The sequence below is a fragment of the Entelurus aequoreus genome, linkage group LG27 (assembly GCF_033978785.1).
Source record: "Entelurus aequoreus isolate RoL-2023_Sb linkage group LG27, RoL_Eaeq_v1.1, whole genome shotgun sequence".
In the NCBI taxonomy this organism is placed as follows: Eukaryota; Metazoa; Chordata; class Actinopteri; order Syngnathiformes; family Syngnathidae; genus Entelurus; species Entelurus aequoreus.
Window position 1 is genome coordinate 34,978,651 of NC_084757.1, and position 22,794 is coordinate 35,001,444.

Consider the following 22,794-nt stretch of genomic DNA (forward strand, 5'->3'; position numbering starts at 1 on the left):
TAAAACACAGGTAGCACAATGAGGTAGCAAAATGAAACACGGGTAGCACAATGAGGTAGCACAATGACGTAGCACAATAAAACACAGGTAGCACAATGAGGTAGCACAATGAAACACAGGTAGCACAATGAGGTAGCGCAATGAAACACAGGTAGCACAATGAGGTAGCAAAATGAAACACGGGTAGCACAATGAGGTAGCACAATGAAACACAGGTAGCACAATGAGGTAGCAAAATGAAACACGGGTAGCACAATGAGGTAGCACAATGACGTAGCACAATAAAACACAGGTAGCACAATGAGGTAGCAAAATGAAACACGGGTAGCACAATGAGGTAGCACAATGACGTAGCACAATAAAACACAGGTAGCACAATGAGGTAGCAAAATGAAACACGGGTAGCACAATGAGGTAGCACAATGACGTAGCACAATAAAACACAGGTAGCACAATGAGGTAGCACAATGAAACACAGGTAGCACAATGAGGTAGCACAATGACAATGGTGAGACAACAAGCAATAAGGGTGATGATTGATCTAACACCAGGTGAGAACATTAATCCTAAGGTGAGGACAGGTGTGTAAACAGGTGTGTAGACAGGTGTGTAGACATGTGTGTGGACATGTGTGTGGACAGGTGTGTAGACAGGTGTGCAGACATGTGTGTGGACATGTGTGTGGACATGTGGGTAGACAGGTGGGTAGACAGGTGGGTAGACAGGTGTGCAGACATGTGTGTGGACATGTGTGTAGACAGGTGGGTAGACAGGTGTGTAGACATGTGTGTGGACATGTGTGTAGACAGGTGTGCAGACATGTGTGTGGACATGTGTGTAGACAGGTGTGCAGACATGTGTGTGGACATGTGTGTAGACAGGTGGGTAGACAGGTGTGTGGACAGGTGTGTAGACAGGTGTGTAGACATGTGTGTAGACAGGTGTGCGGACATGTGTGTGGACATGTGTGTAGACAGGTGTGTAGACAGGTGTCTAGACAGGTGTGTGGACAGGTGTGTGGACAGGTGTGTAGACAGGTGTGTAGACAGGTGTGTAGACAGGTGGGTAGACATGTGTGTAGACATATGTGTGGACAGGTGTGTAGACATGTGTGTGGACATGTGTGTAGACAGGTGTGTGGACATGTGTGTGGATATGTGTGTAGACATGTGTGTATACATGTGTGTGGACAGGTGTGTGGACATGTGTGTGGACAGGTGTGTATACATGTGTGTAGACAGGTGTGTAGACATGTGTGTGGACAGGTGTGTGGACATGTGTGTAGACAGGTGTGTGGACATGTGTGTGGACAGGTGTGTAGACAGGTGTGTGGACAGGTGTGTAGACATGTGTGTGGACAGGTGTGTGGACATGTGTGTGGACAGGTGTGTATACATGTGTGTAGACAGGTGTGTAGACATGTGTGTGGACAGGTGTGTGGACATGTGTGTAGACAGGTGTGTGGACATGTGTGTGGACAGGTGTGTAGACAGGTGTGTGGACAGGTGTGTAGACAGGTGTGTAGACAGGTGTGTAGACATGTGTGTAGACATGTGTGTGGACAGGTGTGTAGACAGATGGGTAGACATGTGTGTAGACACGTGTGTGGACACGTGTGTAGACACGTGTGTGGACATGTGTGTAGACAGGTGGGTAGACATGTGTGTAGACACGTGTGTGGACACGTGTGTGGACATGTGTGTAGACAGGTGTGTAGACAGGTGGGTAGACAGGTGGGTAGACAGGTGTGTAGACAGGTGTGTAGACAGGTGTGTAGACAGGTGGGTAGACAGGTGGGTAGACCGGTGGGTAGACCTGTGTGTGGACAGGTGTGTGGACAGGTGTGTAGACAGGTGTGTAGACAGGTGGGTAGACAGGTGGGTAGACAGGTGTGTAGACAGGTGGGTAGACCTGTGTGTGGACAGGTGTGTGGACAGGTGTGTAGACAGGTGTGTAGACAGGTGGGTAGACATGTGTGTAGACAGGTGTGTAGACAGGTGGGTAGACAGGTGTGTAGACAGGTGGGTAGACAGGTGGGTAGACCTGTGTGTGGACAGGTGTGTGGACAGGTGTGTAGACAGGTGTGTAGACAGGTGGGTAGACATGTGTGTAGACAGGTGTGTGGACAGGTGTGTAGACAGGTGTGTAGACAGGTGGGTAGACATGTGTGTAGACAGGTGTGTGGACAGGTGTGTAGACAGGTGTGTAGACAGGTGTGTGGACACGTGTGTGGACAGGTGTGTAGACAGGTGTGTAGACAGGTGTGTGGACACGTGTGTGGACAGGTGTGTAGACAGGTGTGTGGACAGGTGTGTGGACAGGTGTGTGGACAGGTGTGTAGACATGTGTGTGGACATGTGTGTAGACAGGTGTGTAGACAGGTGGGTAGACATGTGTGTGGACAGGTGGGTAGACATGTGTGTGGACAGGTGGGTAGACATGTGTGTAGACAGGTGGGTAGACATGTGTGTAGACAGGTGTGTGGACACGTGTGTAGACACGTGTGTGGACATGTGTGTAGACATGTGTGTAGACAGGTGTGTAGACAGGTGTGTAGACAGGTGTGTAGACAGGTGGGTAGACCTGTGTGTGGACAGGTGTGTGGACAGGTGTGTAGACAGGTGTGTAGACAGGTGGGTAGACATGTGTGTAGACAGGTGTGTGGACAGGTGTGTAGACAGGTGTGTGGACAGGTGTGTAGACAGGTGTGTAGACAGGTGTGTGGACACGTGTGTGGACAGGTGTGTAGACAGGTGTGTAGACAGGTGTGTGGACACGTGTGTGGACAGGTGTGTAGACAGGCGTGTAGACAGGTGTGTAGTTATCGCCCCTAGCAACAGAAGGTAAACAAGAAAACACAGGAAACACAAGCAAATAATATCACGCTAACAACAAAAGAGATGATCTGCTACAACACATCATTACAGCATCATGATTTTATTTTGAAACATTTTGTTCCTCTAGCATGCTTCTTGTCAACACAAGATTTTATTTTGAAACACTTTGTTCCTCAAGCATGCTTCTTGTCAACACATGATTTTATTTTGAAACATTTTGTTCCTGTAGCATGTTTCTTGTCAACACATAGTTTTATTTTGAAACATTTTGTTCCTCTAGCATGCTTCTTGTCAACATATGATTTTATTTTATTTTGAAGCATTTTGTTCCACTAGCATGCTTCTTGTGAGCACATTATTTTATTTTATTTTGAAACATTTTGTTCCTCTATCATTCTTCTTGTTAACAGATTATTTTATTTTGAAACATTTGGTTCCACTAGCATGCTTCTCGTCAACACATGATTTTATTTTGAAACATTTGTTCTCTATCATTCTTCTTGGCAACACATTATTTTATTTTGAAACATTTTGTTCCTCTAGCATGCTTCTTGTCAACACAGGATTTTATTTTGAAACATTTTGTTCCACTAGCATGCTTCTTGGCAACACATGATTTTATTTTATTTTGAAACATTTTGTTCCTCTAACATGCTTCTTGTCAACAAAGGATTCGATTTGATTTTGGGTTAGGGTTAGGGTTGGGGTTAACCCTAACCCGTGATTGTGAACAACATTCAAATGACTATTCGACGTGAATGTGACCAACATTGAAATGATTATTCGACATGATTGTGACCAACATTGAAATGATTATTCGACATGAATGTGACCAACATTAAAATGATTATTCGACATGATTGTGACCGACATTAAAATGATTATTCGACATGAATGTGACCAACATTAAAATGATTATTCAACATGATCGTGACCGACATTAAAATGATTATTCGACATGATTGTGGCCAACATTAAAATGATTATTCGACATGATTGTGACCAACATTAAAATGATTATTCGACATGATTGTGACCAACATTAAAATGATTATTCGACATGATTGTGACCAACTTTAAAATGATTATTCAACATGATTGTGACCAATATTAAAATGATTATTCGACATGATCGTGACCAACATTAAAATGATTATTTGACGTGATTGTGACAAACATTAAAATGATTATTTGACGTGATTGTGACTAACATAAAAATGAGTATTCGACATGATTGTGACCAACATTAAAATGATTATTCAACATGATTGTGACCGACATTAAAATGATTATTCGACATGAATGTGACCAACATTAAAATGATTATTCGACGTGATTGCAACCAACATTAAAAAGATTATTCGACATGATTGTACCCAACATTAAAATGATTATTCGACATGATTGTAACCAACATTAAAATGATTATTCGACATGATTGTAACCAACATTAAAATGATTATTCGACATGATTGTGACCAACATTACGACTATTGACGTGACTGTGACCAACATTAAAATGATTATTCGACGTAATTGTGACCAACATTAAAATGATTATTCGACATGATTGTGACCAACATTAAAATGATTATTCTACATAAATGTGACCAACATTAAAATGATTATTCAACATGATTTTGACCAACATTAAAATGATTATTGGACATGATTGTGACCAAAATTAAAATGATTATTCGACATAAATGTGACCAACATTAAAATGATTATTCAACATGAGTTTGACCAACATTAAAATGATTATTCGACATGAATGTGACCAACATTAAAATGATTATTCGACATGAATGTGACCAATAATATAATGATTATTCGACATGATTGTGACCAACTTTAAAATGATTATACTACCTGATCGTGACCAACATTAAAATGATTATTCGACATGAATGTGACCAACAATATAATGATTATTTTACCTGATTGTGACCGACATTAAAATGATTATTCGACGTGATTGTACCCAACATTAAAATGATTATTCGACATGATTGTAACCAACATTAAAATGATTATTCGACATGATTGTAACCAACATTAAAATGATTATTCGACATGATTGTGACCAACATTACAACGACTATTGACGTGACTGTGACCAACATTAAAATGATTATTCGACGTAATTGTGACCAACATTAAAATGATTATTCGACATGATTGTGACCAAAATTAAAATGATTATTCGACATAAATGTGACCAACATTAAAATGATTATTCAACATGATTTTGACCAACATTAAAATGATTATTCGACATGATTGTGACCAAAATTAAAATGATTATTCGACATAAATGTGACCAACATTAAAATGATTATTCAACATGATTTTGACCAACATTAAAATGATTATTCGACATGAATGTGACCAACATTAAAATGATTATTCGACATGAATGTGACCAATAATATAATGATTATTCGACATGATTGTGACCAACTTTAAAATGATTATACTACCTGATCGTGACCAACATTAAAATGATTATTCGACATGAATGTGACCAACAATATAATGATTATTTTACCTGATTGTGACCGACATTAAAATGATTATTCGACGTGATAGTACCCAACATTAAAATGATTATTCGACATGATTGTAACCAACATTAAAATGATTATTCGACATGATTGTAACCAACATTAAAATGATTATTCGACATGATTGTGACCAACATTACAACGACTATTGACGTGACTGTGACCAACATTAAAATGATTATTCGACGTAATTGTGACCAACATTAAAATGATTATTCGACATGATTGTGACCAAAATTAAAATGATTATTCGACATAAATGTGACCAACATTAAAATGATTATTCAACATGATTTTGACCAACATTAAAATGATTATTCGACATGATTGTGACCAACATTAAAATGATTATTCGACATGAATGTGACCAATAATATAATGATTATTCGACATGATTGTGACCAACTTTAAAATGATTATACTACCTGATCGTGACCAACATTAAAATGATTATTCGACATGAATGTGACCAACAATATAATGATTATTTTACCTGATTGTGACCGACATTAAAATGATTATTCGACGTGATTGTACCCAACATTAAAATGATTATTCGACATGATTGTAACCAACATTAAAATGATTATTCGACATGATTGTAACCAACATTAAAATGATTATTCGACATGATTGTGACCAACATTACAACGACTATTGACGTGACTGTGACCAACATTAAAATGATTATTCGACGTAATTGTGACCAACATTAAAATGATTATTCGACATGATTGTGACCAAAATTAAAATGATTATTCGACATAAATGTGACCAACATTAAAATGATTATTCAACATGATTTTGACCAACATTAAAATGATTATTCGACATGATTGTGACCAACATTAAAATGATTATTCGACATGAATGTGACCAATAATATAATGATTATTCGACATGATTGTGACCAACTTTAAAATGATTATACTACCTGATCGTGACCAACATTAAAATGATTATTCGACATGAATGTGACCAACAATATAATGATTATTTTACCTGATTGTGACCGACCTTAAAATGATTATTCGACGTGATTGCAACCAACATTAAAAATTATTATTCGACATGATTGTAACCAACATTAAAATGATTATTCGACACGATTGTAACCAACATTAAAATGATTATTCGACATGATTGTGACTAACATTACAATGACTATTGACGAGACTGTGACCAACATTAAAATGATTATTCGACGTAATTGTGACCAGCATTAAAATGATTATTCGACATGAATGTGACCAACATTAAAATGATTATTCGACATGAATGTGACCAACATCAAAATGATTATTCGACATGAATGTGACCAACATTAAAATGATTATTCGACACGATTGTAACCAACATTAAAATGATTATTCGACATGATTGTGACCAACATTACAATGACTATTGACGAGACTGTGACCAGCATTAAAATTATTATTCGACATGATTGTGACCAACATTAAAATGATTATTCGACATGAATGTGACCAACATTAAAATGATTATTCAACATGATTTTGACCAACATTAAAATGATTATTCGACATGATTGTGACCAACATTAAAATAATTATTCGACATGAATGTGACCAACATCAAAATGATTATTCGACATTAATGTGACCAACAATATAATGATTATTCAACATGATTGTGACCAACATTAAAATGATTATTCAACCTGATTAAACAAGAAGTATTTAAGGATGGGAGCTGGACCTATACCTGGACCTAGACCTGGACCTAGACCTGGACCTAGACCTGGACCTAATAAATCTACTTGTCAAATATGTAGAAGTTCAAGTCCAAGTTGAACTTTCTGTGTTCTTCCATCAGAAGTGGATTTGAGTTGTTTAAAAAAAAAATTAAATTGAACCTTTTCATGTTCCATCTCTATTATTAATGTAATCATGTTGCCATGGCGATGATGTCCCGGGGTGTGCGTGACGGTGGTCTACAAGCCTGTGTTTAATAAAGAAATACTATTTAGTGGGCATAAGTCCATTAAAAAGACATCTTCTTGCTTGGAATGTGGAATCATTTCGATTTCTTTGAAAGACTTTTTAGTGCTTTTTGTTCCAACTTTAATCCTCACTTTCCACAACTCTGGTGAAATAATCTGCCGTGAAAGATGATAAAAGTTGTTGTTTGCGGCATCGACCCTTCCTAAACTGTTTGGAGATCGATCCAAGCTGCAGGAGATCGATCCAAAAGCGAATTCATTCATCAAAATAAAAACACGTTTTCTTTGCTTCGGTGGTGCGTTCACGGACCGCAACTGAAACGCGTTTTCCTGCGAGTTGAGTTTTGAATGAAACCTCTTTTTTTTTTTTTTTTTCAGCAAAGCAAAAACACACAAAAATAAAACAACACGCCGTGACTTTTTTCCAAAAAAAAGACGAGAAGCCACACACCAAAAAAAAAAAAAACGTGGGCGAAAGGACGGCGACACTTGAACGTCTCACGAGGAGGAGAAGACGAATGAAAATGTTTTTTTGGGGGGGAACAAAAAAAAAAAAAAAAAGAGAGCAAATATTACCTGGAAAAAAGTGATCAAACTTCTTCGAGAAACTTCTCAAAATCCTCCAAAAAAAATCTCCGGGAAGGCAAAAAAAAAAAAATCAACTTAGTCCTCGATGTCAAAAACGGTCTTCAAGCTCCACTCGCCGCTTTCAACACAAATACTTCTTACACACTAACACTACTACTTTATACACGCTAATACTCACTTCTACACACTAATACTACGACTTTATACACGCTAATACTCACTTCTACACACTAATACTACGACTTTGTACACGCTAATACTCACTTCTACACACTAATACAACTACTTTCTACACGCTAGTACTCACTTCCACACGTCAATACTACTAACTAGTAGTACTACCTCCTAAACACTAGTAGTACTACCTCCTACACAGTAGTAGTACTAGCTCCTACACAGTAGTAGCAGGTCTACACGCCGATACTAGCTGATACATGCGAGTAGTCGATGCTCTCTGCCATCTACGCGCACACCATCTCTCTGCTGGGCAGTGCGCGCGCACGTGTGTGCGTGAGCGCGCACGTGTGCGTGAGCGCGTGCGTGCGTGCGCGCGTCCCCCCCCCCCTCCCCCCTGCCGCTGCAATTGAACCCTCAACGGGATGGAAGGCAAACAAAAATGACATCTTGGTAGAATTATACTGCGAAGACAGAAAGTTGTACTGCAGTACTACTGCCAGTCCCGAGTATTGCAATACTTCCATGCAGGGATACTATTTGCCCTGACGAATGTACTGCACATTTACACGCTCGCCATGTACATGCCCTGGTACTTGTACGTCCTAGTACTTGTACGTCCTAGTACTCGTACGTCCTTGTACTTGTACGTCCTAGTACTTGTAAATCATAGTACTTGTACATCATAGTACTTGTAAATCATAGTACTTGTACATCATAGTACTTGTAAATCGTAGTACTTGTATATCCTTGTACTTTTAAATCGTAGTACTTGGTCATCCTTGTACTTGTAAATCATAGTACTTGTACATCGTACTACTTGTAAATCACAGTACTTGTACATCGTACTACTTGTACATCCTAGTACTTGTAAATCATAGTACTTGCACATCATAGTACTTGTAAATCACAGTACTGGTACGTCTTAGTACTTGTACATCGTAGTACTTGTACATCCTAGTACTTGTAAATCATAGTACTTGTACATCCTAGTACTTGTAAATCATAGTACTTGTACATCCTAGTAATTGTAAATCATAGTACTTGTACATCATAGTACTTGTACATCCTAGTACTTGTACATCCAAGTACTTGTATATCATAGTACTTGTACATCCTTGTACTTGTAAATCCTAGTACTTGTAAATCATAGTAATTGTACATCCTTGTACTTGTAAATCCTAGTACTTGTAAATCATAGTACTTGTACATCATAGTACCTGTATATCATAGTACTTGTACATCTTAGTACTTCTAAATCTTAGTACTTGTACATCCTAGTACTTGTAAATCTTAGTACTTGTACATCCTAGTACTTGTAAATCACAGTACTTGTACATCATAGTACCTGTATATCATAGTACTTGTACATCATAGTACCTGTATATCATAGTACTTGTACATCCTAGTACCTGTAAATCATAGTACTTGTACATCCTAGTACCTGTAAATCATAGTACTTGTACATCATAGTACCTGTATATCATAGTACTTGTACATCCTAGTACCTGTAAATCATAGTACTTGTACATCATAGTACCTGTAAATCATAGTACTTGTACATCCTAGTACCTGTAAATCATAGTACTTGTACATCCTAGTACCTGTAAATCATAGTACTTGTACATCATAGTACCTGTATATCATAGTACTTGTACATCCTTGTACTTGTAAATCCTAGTACTTGTACATCCTAGTACTTGTAATATTACGTATGAATATTTGCATTCATCAGTGATTCTATGATCACAACTAGAAAGTTGACTTTGTGTTACAAGACGTTCATCCTCTCATCCAAGCAGTGTTCATCCTCTCATCCAAGCAGTGTTCACCCTCTCATCCAAGCAGTGTTCATCCTCTCATCCAAGCAGTGTTCATCCTCTCATCCAAGCAGTGTTCATCCTCTCATCCAAGCAGTGTTCACCCTCTCATCCAAGCAGTGTTCACCCTCTCATCCAAGCAGTGTTCATCCTCTCATTCAAGCAGTGTTCACCCTCTCATCCAAGCAGTGTTCATCCTCTCATCCAAGCAGTGTTCACCCTCTCATCCAAGCAGTGTTCATCCTCTCATCCAAGCAGTGTTCACCCTCTCATCCAAGCAGTGTTCATCCTCTCATCCAAGCAGTGTTCATCCTCTCATCCAAGCAGTGTTCATCCTCTCATTCAAGCAGTGTTCATCCTCTCATCCAAGCAGTGTTCATCCTCTCATCCAAGCAGTGTTCATCCTCTCATCCAAGCAGTGTTCACCCTCTCATCCAAGCAGTGTTCACCCTCTCATCCAAGCAGTGTTCATCCTCTCATCCAAGCAGTGTTCACCCTCTCATCCAAGCAGTGTTCACCCTCTCATCCAAGCAGTGTTCATCCTCTTATCCAAGCAGTGTTCATCCTCTCATCTAAGCAGTGTTCATCCTCTCATCCAAGCAGTGTTCATCCTCTTATCCAAGCAGTGTTCACCCTCTCATCCAAGCAGTGTTCATCCTCTCATTCAAGCAGTGTTCATCCTCTCATCCAAGCAGTGTTCATCCTCTCATTCAAGCAGTGTTCATCCTCTCATCCAAGCAGTGTTCATCCTCTCATCCAAGCAGTGTTCACCCTCTCATCCAAGCAGTGTTCATCACTTCATCAGCACACACTTGGATAGAGGAGTCTAGTCCAGATCTAATCTAGTCGAGTCCAGATCTAAACTAGTCTCGTCCAAATCTAAACTAGTCTAGTCCAGGTCTACCCTAGTCTCGTCCAGATCTAAAGTAGTCTCGTCCAGTTCTAAACTAGTCTAGTCCAGGTCTACCCTAGTCTCATCCAGATCTAAACTAGTCTAGTCCAGGTCTACCCTAGTCTCATCCAGTTCTAAACTAGTCTAGTCCAGGTCTACCCTAGTCTCGTCCAGTTCTAAACTAGTCTAGTCCAGGTCTACCCTAGTCTAGTCCAGTTCTAATCTAGTCTAGTCCAGATCTAAAGCTAGTCTAGTCCAGGTCTGCCCAATGCCATAAATGGTTGTATTATTATGAAAGTAAACGTGTCCTTTTTACCGAAATCAAGCATCGAGCTGCAACAATAACATTAAATCAACAAAAAATCGATCATTGAGCTGCAACAATAACATTAAATCAACAATAAATCAATCACAGAGCTGTAACAATAACAATAAATCAATCATAGAACTGTAGCAATAACAATACATCAATCATAGAGCTGCAACAATAACAATAAATCAACAATAAATCAATCACAGAGCTGCAACAATAACAATAAATCAATCATAGAACTGTAACAATAGCAATAAATCAACAATAAATCAATCATAGAACTGTAACAATAACAATAGATCAATCACAGAGCTATAACAATAACAATAAATCAATCATAGAGCTGCAACAATAACAATAAATCAATCCTAGAGGTGTAACAATAACAATAAATCAACAATAAATCAATCACAGTGCTGTAACAATAACAATAAATCAATCATAGACCTGTAACAATAACAATAAATTAATCATAGAACTGTAACAATAACAATAGATCAATCACAGAGCTGTAACAATAACAATAAATCAATCATAGAGCTGTAACAATAATAATAAATCAATCATAGAACTGTAACAATAGCAATAAATCAACAATAAATCAATCATAGAACTGTAACAATAACAATAGATCAATCACAGAGCTGTAACAATAACAATAAATCAATCATAGAGCTGCAACAATAACAATAAATCAATCCTAGAGGTGTAACAATAACAATAAATCAACAATAAATCAATCACAGTGCTGTAACAATAACAATAAATCAATCATAGACCTGTAACAATAATAAATTAATCATAGAGCTGTAACAATAACAATAGATCAATCATAGAGCTGTAACAATAACAATAAATCAATCATAGAGCTGCAACAATAACAATAAATCAATCATAGAACTGTAACAATAACAATAAATCAATCCTAGAGGTGTAACAATAACAATAAATCAACAATAAATCAATCACAGTGCTGTAACAATAACAATAAATCAATCATAGACCTGTAACAATAATAAATTAATCATAGAGCTGTAACAATAACAATAGATCAATCATAGAGCTGTAACAATAACAATAAATCAATCATAGAGCTGCAACAATAACAATAAATCAATCATAGAACTGTAACAATAACAATACATCAATCATAGAGCTGTAACAATAACAATAAATCAATCATAGAGCTGCAACAATAACAATAAATTAACAATAAATCAATCATAGAGCTGTAACAATAACAATACATCAATCTTAGAGCTGTAACAATAACAATAAATCAATCATAGAGCTGCAACAATAACAATAAATCAACAATAAATCATTTATGGAACTGTAACAATAAGAATAAATCAACAATAAATCAATCATAGAACTGTAACAATAACAATAAATCAACAATAAATCAATCATAGAACTGTAACAATAACAATAAATCAATAATAAATCAATCATAAAGCTGAAACAATAACAATAAATCAACAATAAATCAATCATAGAACTGCAACAATAACAATAAATCAACAATAAATCAATCATAGAACTGTAACAATAACAATAAATCAACAATAAATCAATCATAGAACTGCAACAATAACAATAAATCAACAATAAATCAATCATAGAGCTGCAACAATAACAATAAATCAACAATAAATCAATCATAGAGCTGCAACAATAACAATAAATCAATCATAGAACTGTAACAATAACAATAAATCAGCAATAAATCAATCATAGAACTGCAACAATAACAATAAATCAACAATAAATCAATCATAGAGCTGCAACAATAACAATAAATCAACAATAAATCAATCATAGAGCTGCAACAATAACAATAAATCAATCATAGAACTGTAACAATAACAATAAATCAATCATAGAGCTGCAACAATAACAATAAATCAACAATAAATCAATAAGTTGTTACAAGAACAAAGTCCAAGTTTATCAGCAACATTTTCCAAATCAATCATTTGGGGACAAAAAGTATTTGAGAATCAGAGCAACATTAAGAGAATACAATGAGAAGATCAAAGTTAAAATGGTGGATAGTAAAATAAATATTTTGGTGTACAAACTTTAGTTGTCATCATTTCAGTACACACATCAGTTGTCATCATTTCAGTACACACATCAGTTGTCATCATTTCAGTACACACATCAGTTGTCATCATTTCAGTACACACATCAGTTGTCATCATTTCAGTACACACATCAGTTGTCATCATTTCAGTACACACATCAGTTGTCATCATTTCAGAGAACATGTGTTGATGATCTGATAAAACGATTTGAAGTCAACATTTGCAAAAACATTAGAAAATAAAAGTAATTTTATTCTTCCTCTCAGCTACCTGCTGAGGGGAAGAATCACGTGTCATTGCTCTTCACTGATGACGTCACCTAATTAGGTCGAAGGTTTAACTCCCAAAGATGAAGAATTCTTTCACGAGCAAAACCAGCGATCAATAATCAGCCTGGCAGTCAAATATTAACACAACAGCGACACTCAGCGTCTAGAAGAGGAACTACACACACACACACACATGCACGCACGCACGCACACACGCACACACACACACTGCTGCCTGTGACAATATGCTTTGTTAAATGATGGAAATTAACAAAATAGTATTTTGTCGAATAAAATCTCCTTTAATGCCATTTATTATTATTATTATACACATTAAGGTAATATCATACACACCAAAATAATAATGTACACACTAAAATAATAATGTACACACTAAATTAATAATGTACACACTAAAGTAATAATATACACACTGAAGTAATAATATACACACTAAGATAATATACACACTAAAGTAATAATATACACACTAAGATAATATACATACTAAAGTAATAATATACACACTGAAGTAATAATATACACACTAAGATAATATACATACTAAAGTAATAATATACACACTGAAGTAATAATATACACACTGAGGTAATAATATATACACTAAAATAATAATGTACACACTAAAATAATAATATACACACTAAAATAATAATATACACACTAAGATAATATACATACTAAAGTAATAATATACACAATGAGGTAATAATATATACACTAAAATAATAATGTACACACTAAAATAATAATATACACACTAAAATAATAATATAAACACTAAGATAATAATATATACACTAAGATAATCATATATACACTAAAATAATAATGTACACACTAAAATAATAATATACACACTAAGATAATAATATATACACTAAAATAATAATGTACACACTAAAATAATAATATACACACTCAGGTAATAATATACACACTAAGATAATAATATACACATTGAGATAATAATATACACACTAAGGTAATTATATACATACGAAGATAACAATATACATACCAAAGTAATAATATACATACTAAAATTATAATATACACAGTAAGGTAATAATATACAAACTAAGATAATAATATACACACTAAAATAAAAATATACACATTAAGGTAATAATATACACACTAAAGTAATAATATACATACTGAGGTAATAATATATACACCAAAATAATAATGTACACACTTAAATAATAATATACACACTAAGATAATAATAAACATACTAAGGTAATAATATACACACTAAGGTAATAATATACACACTAAAATAATAATATACACACTAAAATAATAATATACACATTAAGATAATAATACAAACACTCAAATAATAATATACATACTAAAGTAATAATATACACACTAAGGTAATATTTTACACACTAAGGTAATATTTTACACACTAAGGTAATAATATACACACTAAAGTAATAATATACACACTAAAGAAATAATATACACTATATATATATATATATATATATATATATATATATATATATATATATATATATATATATATACATACATACATACATACATACATACATACATACATACATACATACATACATACATACATACACACACACACATACACACACACACATACACACACACACACATACACACACACACACACACACACACACACACACACATACATACATACATACATACATACATACATACATACATACATACATACATACATACATACATACATACACATATACATACACATATATATATATATATATATATATATATATATATATATATATATATATATATATATATATATATATATATATATATATATATATATATATATATATATATATATATATATATACATACATACATGGCCTTTCCTTTTAACAACACAGTAAAGGTTTGGGAACTGAGGAGACACATTTTTGAAGTGGAATTCTTTCCCATTCTTTCTTGATGTACAGCTTAAGTTGTTCAACAGTCTCCCTTCTCATATTTTAGACTTCACACATTTTCAATGTCTGGACTACAGGCAGGCCAGTCTAGTACCCGCACTCTTTTACTATGAAGCCATGTTGATGTAACACGTGGCTTGGCATCGTCTTGCTGAAATAAGCAGGGGCGTTCATGGTAACGTTGCTTGGATGGCAACATATGTTGCTCCAAAAGCTGTATGTACCTTTCAGCATTAATGGTGCCTTCACAGGTGTGTAAGTTACCCATGTCTTGGCCACTAATACACCCCCATACCATCACACATGCTGGCTTTTACACTTTGTGCCTAGAACAATCCGGATGGTTCTTTTCCTCTTTGGTCCGGAAGACACGACGTCCACAGTTTCCAATTACAATTTGAAATGTGGACTCGTCAGACCACTTTTCCACTTTGCATCAGTCCATCTTAGCTGAGCTCGGGCCCAGTGAAGCCGACGGCGTTTCTGGGTGTTGTTGATAAATGGCTTTGGCTTTGCATAGTAGAGTTTTAACTTGCACTTACAGATGTAGCGACCGACTGTAGTTACTGACAGTGGGTTTCTGAAGTGTTCCCGAGCCCATGTGGTGATATCCTTTACACACCGATGTGGCTTTTTGATGCAGTACCGCCCGAGGGATCCAAGGTGCGTAATATCGTGGCTTACGTGCAGTGATTTCTCCAGATTCTCCGAACCTTTTGATGATATTACGGAGCGTGGATGGTGAAATCCCTAAATTCCTTGCAACAGCTTGGTTGAGAAATGTCGTTCTTCAACAATTTGCTCAGGCATTTGTTGACAAAGTGGTGACCCTCGCCCCGTCCTTGTTTGTGAACGACTGAGCATTTCATGGAAGCTGCTTTTATGCCCAATCATGGCACCCACCTGTTCCAAATAAGTCTTTGACGAGCATTCCTCCACTTTCTCAGTCGAAGCGTTTCTGGGTGTTGTTGATAAATGGCTGTGGCTTTGCATAGTAGAGTGTGAACATGAAATATCTTGTCTTTGCAGTCTATTCAATTGAATATACGTTGAAAAGGATTTGTTGTATTCTCTTTTTATTTACCATTTACACAACTTGACAACTTCACTGCTTTTTGTATTATACAATATATATGGACAAATCTACTGCAGCCTTCCACAAAAGAGCAACAGCACCCAGAGAAGACCATCTTGAAAGGACACGCGACGTCTCTTTTGGCGGCGGATGAGACGAGTCGGCCGCAATTGAAAGCAGACCAGAGGACACTTCCTGCCATTATCCAATCAGAGGGCAGCGTGCGGGCATCCTGCACCGTCACATTATAGGCTCACAGACGTCCTCGGGGGGACAGCCCGTGTAAACACCGAGCAACGTTTAGCTTCTACTGAAACTTTAGAGGACGGCAGCTTCCAGGCAGGAATGTCGGAGAAAACTCAAGCGGGACAATCGTGTCCACAAACGTGTCGTGGGCACCGCTAACTGGATCCAGACCTGTTTACACAAGGTCTGGATCCAGCTGCTCATATTCCAATGTTTGCATCAACAAGACACTTAAGGCAGGGAGGAAACATCTTCAGAGGGCATTCATGGCTCTTGGAGGGGAGCTGCTACTTGAAAAAGAGCCGTTTGTATAACACAACACCCAAAAGCAGTGAAGTTGTCATGTTGTGTAAATGGTAAATAAAAAGAGAATACAACAAATCCTTTTCAACTTATATTCAATTGACTGCAAAGACAAGATATTTCATGTTCACACTCTACTATGCAAAGCCACAGTCATTTATCAACAACACCCAGAAATGCTTCGACTGAGAAAGTTGAGGAATGCTCGTCAAAGACTTATTTGGAACATCCCACAGGTGGACGGGCTAATTGGGAACAGGTGGGTGCCATGATTGGGTATAAAAGTAGATTCCATGAAATGCTCAGTCATTCACTAACAAGGACGGGGCGAGGGTCACCACTTTGTCAACAAATGCCTGAGCAAATTGGGTAAGAACGACATTTCTCAACCAAGCTGTTGCAAGGAATTTAGGGATTTCACCATCTACGCTCCGTAATATCATCAAAAGGTTCGGAGAATCTGGAGAAATCACTGCACGTAAGCCATGATATTACGCACCTTGGATCCCTCAGGCGGTACCGCATCAAAAAGCCACATCAGTGTGTAAAGGATATCACCACATGGGCCCAGGAACACTTCCGAAAACCACTGTCAGTAACTACAGTTGGTCGCTACATCTGTAAGTGCGAGTTAAAACTCTCCTATGCAAAGCCAAAGCCATTTATCAACAACACCCAGAAACGCTTCGACTGAGAAAGTCGAGGAATGCTCCTCAAAGACTTATTTGGAACATCCCACAGGTGAACGGGCTAATTGGGAACAGGTGGGTGCCATGATTGGGTATAAAGGCAGCTTCCATGAAATGCTCAGTCGTTCACAAACAAGGACGGGGCGAGGGTCACCACTTTGTCAACAAATGCCTGAGCAAATTGGGTAAGAACGACATTTCTCAACCAAGCTGTTGCAAGGAATTTAGGGATTTCACCATCTACGCTCCGTAATATCATCAAAAGGTTCGGAGAATCTGGAGAAATCACTGCACGTAAGCCATGATATTACGCACCTTGGATCCCTCAGGCGGTACCGCATCAAAAAGCCACATCAGTGTGTAAAAGATATCACCACATGGGCCCAGGAACACTTCCGAAAACCACTGTCAGTAACTACAGTTGGTCGCTACATCTGTAAGTGCGAGTTAAAACTCTCCTATGCAAAGCCAAAGCCATTTATCAACAACACCCGGAAACGCCGCCGGCTTCGCTGGGCCCGAGCTCATCCAAGATGGACTGATGCAAAGTGTAAAAGTGTTCTGTGGTCTGACGAGTCCACATTTCTAATTGTTTTTGGAAACTGTGGACGTCGTGTCCTCCGGACCAAAGAGGAAAAGAACCATCCGGATTGTTCTAGGCGCAAAGTGTAAAAGGCAGCATGTGTGATGGTATGGGGGTGTATTAGTGGCCAAGACACGGGTAACTTACACATCTGTGAAGGCACCATTAATGCTGAAAGGGACATACAGCTTTTGGAGCAACATATGTTGCCATCCAAGCAATGTTATCATGGACGCCCCTGCTTATTTCAGCAAGACAATGCCAAGCCCCGCGTTACAACATAGTAAAAGAGTGCGGGTACTAGACTGGCCTGCCTGTAGTCCAGACCTGTCTCCCATTGAAAATGTGTTTGGCATTATGAAGCCTAAAATAGCAGAAGGGAGACCACCCGGACTGTTGAACAACTTAAGCTTCAACAATAAAGTCAAAATACACAAAAAAAGTAAGAAAAAAAGGATAAAAGTGTCAAAAATTAGAATAAAAACGTAAAAACAAAAGTGTACTATCTACCTGACCTAGTGTGAGTACGCTTGACGGACAGCAGAACAATGAATCATAAAAGTGATTACACACTAAGGTAATAATGTACGCCAAATTAACTAAATAAGATAAAAATGTGTTTGTCATCCAAACAATATCCCGCTGGCACGCATAATTAGGATGAATACTTCAATCAGGGAACGTTTGTGGGACAAAACACGCAACAATATTCCTGTTTTTACACATCTTGTCGTGTTTTTATGTACGACAAGTGTGTATTTTAGTGGCAATTGTCCACCACAAACACACAAACATATATGCACAATGTACACACACGCATGTATACACAACGTACACACAAACATGTATACACAATGTACACACAAACATATATACACAATGTACACACAAACATGTATACACAATATACACACAAACATATATTCACAATGTACACACAAACATATATTCACAATGTACACACAAACATGTATACACAATGTACACACAAACATATATACACAATGTACACACAAACATATACATACAATGTACACACAAACATATATACACAATGTACACACAAACATATATGCACAATGTACACACAAACATATATACACAATGTACACACAAACATATATACAAAATTTACACACAAACATATATTGACAATGTACACACAAACATATATACACAATGTACACACAAACATATATTCACAATGTACACACAAACATATATTGACAATGTACACACAAACATATATACACAATGTACACACAAACATATATACAAAATGTACACACAAACATATATTGACAATGTACACACAAACATATATTCACAATGTACACACAAACATCTATACACAATATACACACAAACATGTATACACAATGTACACACAAACATGTATACACAATGTACACACACGCATGTATACACAATGTACACACAAACATATATTCACAATGTACACACAAACATATATACACAATATACACACAAACATGTATACACAATGTACACACAAACATGTATACACAATGTACACACAAACATGTATTCACAATGTACACACAAACATGTATACACAATGTACACACAAACATGTATACATAATGTACACACAGACATATATACACAATGTACACACAAACATATATACAAAATGTACACACAAACATATATTGACAATGTACACACAAACATATATTCACAATATACACACAAACATGTATACACAATGTACACACAAACTTGTATTCACAATGTACACACAAACATGTATACACAATGTACACACAAACATGTATTCACAATGTACACACAAACATATATACACAATATACACACAAACTTATATACACAATGTACACACAAACATGTATACATAATGTACACACAGACATATATACACAATGTACACACGAACATGTATACACAATGTACACACAAACATGTATACATAATGTACACACAGACATATATACACAATGTACACACAAACATATATACAAAATGTACACACAAACATATATTGACAATGTACACACAAACATATATTCACAATATACACACAAACATGTATACACAATGTACACACAAACTTGTATTCACAATGTACACACAAACATGTATACACAATGTACACACAAACATGTATTCACAATGTACACACAAACATATATACACAATATACACACAAACTTATATACACAATGTACACACAAACATGTATACATAATGTACACACAGACATATATACACAATGTACACACGAACATGTATACACAATGTACACACAAACATATATATGCACAATGTACACACAAACATATACACACAATGTACACACAAACATATATACACAATGTACACACACACATGTATACACAATGCACACACAAACATATATACACAATGTACACACAAACATATATACACAATGTACACACAAACATATATTCACAATGTCCACACAAAAATGTATACACAATGTACACAAAAACATGTATACACAATGTACACACAAACATATATTGACAATGTACACACAAACATATATACACAATGTACACACAAACATATATACACAATGTACACACACACATGTATACACAATGTACACACAAACATATATACACAATGTACACACAAACATATAAACACAATGTACACACAAACATATATACACAATGTACACACACATGTATACACAATGTACACACAAACATATATACACAATGTACACACAAACATATATACACAATGTACACAGAAACATATATGCACAATATACACACAAACGTATATACACAATGTACACACAAACATATATACACCATGTACACACAAACATATATACACAATGTACACACAAACATATATACATAATGTACACACAAACATATATACACATTGTACACACAAACATAAATAAATGATAAATAATATACAAAATGTACACACAAACATGTATACACAATGTACACACAAACATATATACACAATGTACACACAAACATATATGCACAATATACACACAAACGTATATACACAATGTACACACAAACATATATACACAATGTACACACAAACATATATACACAATGTACACACAAACATATATACACATTGTACACACAAACATAAATAAATGATAAATAATATACAAAATGTACACACAAACATGTATACACAATGTACACACAAACATATATACACACTGTACACACAAACATATATACACAATGTACACACAAACATATATACACAATGTACACACAAACATATATACACAATGTACACACAAACATGTATTCACAATGTACACACAAACATGTATACACAATGTACACACAAACATGTATACACAATGTACACACAAACATATATACACTATGTACACACAAACATATATACACGATGTACACACAAACATATATACACAATGTACACACACACATGTATACACAATGTACACACAAACATATATACACAATATACACACAAACATATAAACACAATGTACACACAAACATATATACACAATGTACACACACATGTATACACAATGTACACACAAACATATATACACAATGTACACACAAACATAAATAAATGATAAATAATATACAAAATGTACACACAAACATGTATACACAATGTACACACAAACATATATACACAATGTACACACAAACATATATACACAATGTACACACAAACATATATACACAATGTACACACAAACATATATACATTATGTACACACAAACATATATACACAATGTACACACAAACATATATACATTATGTACACACAAACATATATACACAATGTACACACAACCATATATACACAATGTACACACAAACATATATACACAATGTACACACAAACATATATACATTATGTACACACAAACATATATACACAACGTACACAGAAACATATATACACAATGTACACACAAACATATACACACAATGTACACAGAAACATATGCACAATATACACACAAACATATATACACAATGTACACACAAACATATATACATTATGTACACACAAACATATATACACAACGTACACACAAACATATATACACAATGTACACACAAACATATATACACAATGTACACACAAACATATATACAAAATGTACACACAACCATATATTGACAATGTACACACAAACATATATACACAATGTACACACAAACATATATACAAAATGTACACACAAACATATATTGACAATGTACACACAAACATATATTCACAATGTACACACACGCATGTATACACAATGTACACACAAACATATATACACAATGTACACACAAACATATATACACAATGTACACACAAACATATATACACAACGTACACACAAACATATATACAC

General features: G+C 35.7%; 1 protein-coding gene across 1 annotated transcript in view; it reads right to left on the reverse strand.

Moving 5' to 3' along the window:
- LOC133644814 (protein NDNF-like) overlaps positions 1-8,427 on the reverse strand; it is a 37,479-nt gene extending 29,052 nt beyond the window's left edge. The window contains exon 1 of the mRNA XM_062039563.1: positions 7,944-8,427. The gene's annotated coding sequence lies outside the window, so the exon portion shown is untranslated. The remainder of the gene's footprint in view (positions 1-7,943) is intronic.
- Positions 8,428-22,794: the final 14,367 nt, after the last annotated feature.